The sequence below is a fragment of the Fonticula alba genome (genome assembly GCF_000388065.1).
Source record: "Fonticula alba strain ATCC 38817 unplaced genomic scaffold supercont2.3, whole genome shotgun sequence".
In the NCBI taxonomy this organism is placed as follows: domain Eukaryota; order Rotosphaerida; family Fonticulaceae; genus Fonticula; species Fonticula alba.
The window spans coordinates 3,507,463-3,510,498 of record NW_009242973.1 but is presented as its reverse complement, the minus strand read 5'-3'; the positions used below and the strand labels follow the sequence as shown (position 1 = coordinate 3,510,498).

General features: G+C 60.9%; 3 non-coding genes across 3 annotated transcripts; 2 read left to right on the top strand and 1 right to left on the bottom strand.

Moving 5' to 3' along the window:
* The first annotated feature begins 2,511 nt into the window (after positions 1 to 2,511).
* Positions 2,512 to 2,584, top strand: H696_02532. Its single transcript has one exon. It is a non-coding gene; the product is annotated as a tRNA-Lys (tRNA).
* Positions 2,585 to 2,668: 84 nt separating this feature from the next.
* H696_02531 lies at positions 2,669 to 2,741 on the top strand. The gene has a single exon. It is a non-coding gene; the product is annotated as a tRNA-Glu (tRNA).
* A 52-nt stretch (positions 2,742 to 2,793) lies between these two features.
* H696_02530 lies at positions 2,794 to 2,867 on the bottom strand. The gene has a single exon. It is a non-coding gene; the product is annotated as a tRNA-Arg (tRNA).
* Positions 2,868 to 3,036: the final 169 nt, after the last annotated feature.

The following is a 3,036-nucleotide window of genomic DNA, read 5'->3' as shown; positions in this document are numbered from 1 at the left end:
GAACTCGGATGTTAAAAAGGGTTCGAGAGGAAGCCTTAGAACAAGTGTTCGTCGGCCTAACTGGTGCTTCGGCTATACTTCCGTATACTCTTCGACACACAGCTGCTAAGGCTTTCGCTCTCAGGAGGCTCTCAACGAGAGTCCCCCTTTTTGACCTTTGGGCTCGGTCAGGGGTTGGACTTGAGAACCCCGCGGCTGGGCCCGCCCACCCGCGTATCTCCGTCCTCGGTCGAGCGTTTATGCCGCTCGGCCTCGGCGGCCACCTGGCTGTTGTTCTACCCCGCATTCCTCTCCGAGGAATGCTGTTCTGGGATGCTATCATTCCCACGATGTAACACGTGTGGCAATTCACTCACGTGTTGCTTCATCTATCGTTTACATGGGGATTCCACTACACGTAATTGTGCAGGACACAGGATCCGCCTTCCTTCCTCTCGACCCTATTCCTAAACTCAATACATGTGGGCTACCCGGGCACGGCGATGCTTGTGGGCCACGCTGGCCGTCCTGGAGATGAAGCCCGCCCTTCATCGATTCCGACTCACCGCCTGACCTGCTCAGACTCGGATTTGTGTCCAATGGGGCGGGCGCCGCAACATTCGGGCCTCGGCGCCTCCCCGCAGGGCAAGCGCCCATCGCCTGCGACCTGCATATCTCGCCGGTCAGACCTCGCCCAAGGGAGCATCCATCAATGCACGCAGTCACCACTCCACCGACACATTCTCCAAATTCTTCAGAGGCCACGTATGCTCCTCGGCACTCGCGTGCATGCGCTGTGAAAAATTGGGCGAGAAGAGCCCGCGGCGTGATCCGCCCTGGTCCGACAACCCCCCAGGTGTCGGACATACGGATGGAGAACCGGCGCGCGGGCGAACGATGTTCAAGACCCGGCCGAGTGGGGCTTCGGCCCCGGGCTCGCGAGCCATGCTCTGGTAGCGGCATTTCCCATAACCATGCGATGATCCATGTGCGGGCAAAGAAGCGCGGCCTCAAGCATGTACCCCTTTCCCGGTGGCAAGCAACGTACTCCGCACTGGCACTGCCGGACCACCGGTGGTGGTCCCCTTCGGACAGACAACACCATGCTGGAGAGGCCCGAGCCGGGACGTTCCACCAAGCGGCCGCAGGTTGCGTGCTCCAGTCGAAACACACCCGACGTCTAATGATGATCCAGTGAATGAGACTGACGCCGGCCCCGGCCCTCTCGCGCCGGGCCGACGGGCCCCACCAAATGTCCTCGACATGGAGCCATGCTCCGCCGCCAGGGAGGCATGGTCTCAGGGGCCAAATGCTCCCTTGTCCGGGGCGCCGAGCCCGGGGCCGGACGACGTCTTTTCTTCCCCAAGACCCAGGGGCCACGCTCCCTAGGAGCCATTCCAGCGGCGGTGCCGACTTTATCCCCTCCTGGCATCACACCGCGCCCGGGCGTCGGATGGGCTTTTCCGAACGGCCGCATGCATTGACGATTGGCTTCCGCCAGGCCCCGACGCCGCCACGTCCACCAAGCAGCACCCTTCTCAGGGGAGGGATCCCCCATGCACCATGCTAGCCAGATCGGCCTGCGCATGTCCTCGGGGCTAGCCACCCGTGTCGATGGAATGCGCGGTGCTTCGAGCACCGCCTTTCGCGTTAGGCGGCAGTGACGCTTCCTCCCGCACGAAGGGCAGATGCACGCGGCCATGCCGGCAACATTGTCCGGGAGGGAGGGGACGCACTCAAAAGGAAAACAGGATCACGAACTCGCAGGAGGAGCTGACGCCCGACCATCGAGAAAGACCACAAGTGCACGAAGGTCACATGGAGCAAACGGCGGCCCTGATATGCTGGGTGGTGACCAGCAAATTCATCGACGCCAACGAGTCCCGACACAGAACGCCGAACAAAACGACCGCGTCTGCTGGGCGATATTGTTGACTCGAATGTCGCACCCGACGCCCCCGTCGGAGGCTCGCGCTCCGCGGCCGTCCCCCACTTGCCGCACGCCTCGCGCCCCTCTATTGACGCCTCCCCGCCCTCAATGGGCATGGCTTTCTGTGATTGTGCTCCAAGAGGTGATCCATCTACCACCTCCTCTGCAAGGAAGGAACATGGGCGCGCCGCTTTCAACCGGCGAAATGCCCAACGACCACCACTCAGATACGTGTCCTTCTCCGACTTCTCTCCCACCTCGGGGGGGCATTAAACAGGCAAACTCACTGCTTTTCTCACACCGGTGCCGGCGCACTCTCAGGGTGAGCCATCTACTCTGCTGAGACAGTGCCCTCCCGCTGTCATGGCTCCCTCTGTCATTCCCCTGCACAAGCAGCGCCACGCCGGGCCTGGGACGCCCCCGACGGATGCACCCAATGGCCAGCCCGATGGTTCATTTGTCGAAGAACTAGCTCCGTCTGGCGACCCTCTCGGGAGGCGACACCGGAGCCTGTTCTCGCGCCTGTGGCTGGCTCCAGGAGAACATAGCACCAGAAGTGTCTCAACATTTATGTCGGCTGTCCTACTACCGGGAGTAGATATGCCTGTTTAGCTCAGTTGGTAGAGCATGGGACTCTTAATCCCAGGGTCGTGGGTTCGAGCCCCACAGTGGGCTATCATCTCTCTTTTTGATGGCGCGATCCGCTCGCCCCAGAAACAAGCAACAAAAGCCCGAATGAGCATGGATTACCTCAACGGCTCCCATATAGTCTAGGTGGTTAGGATACGTGGCTCTCACCCACGAGACCCGGGTTCGAGTCCCGGTATGGGAAATATTTTGCTCCCTGCACGTCGCTTTTGGATAAAGGGCAGAAAAAAGTAATCTGACCACGATGCGGCTCGAACACACAACCTCCTGATCCGTAGTCAGGTGCTCTATCCAATTGAGCTACGCGGCCATGGGGAAGGGGCTCCGGCTTGCCTAGACATTCGCCCGAACTGGGCGGAGGACCGGGCCCTCGCAGGCGTGGAGCGAGAGGAGGGAGAGGGGGAGGAAAAGCAAGAGAGAGAGCAGAGAGAGAGCAGAGAGAGCAGAGAGAGCAGAGAGAGCAGAGAGAGCAGAGAGAG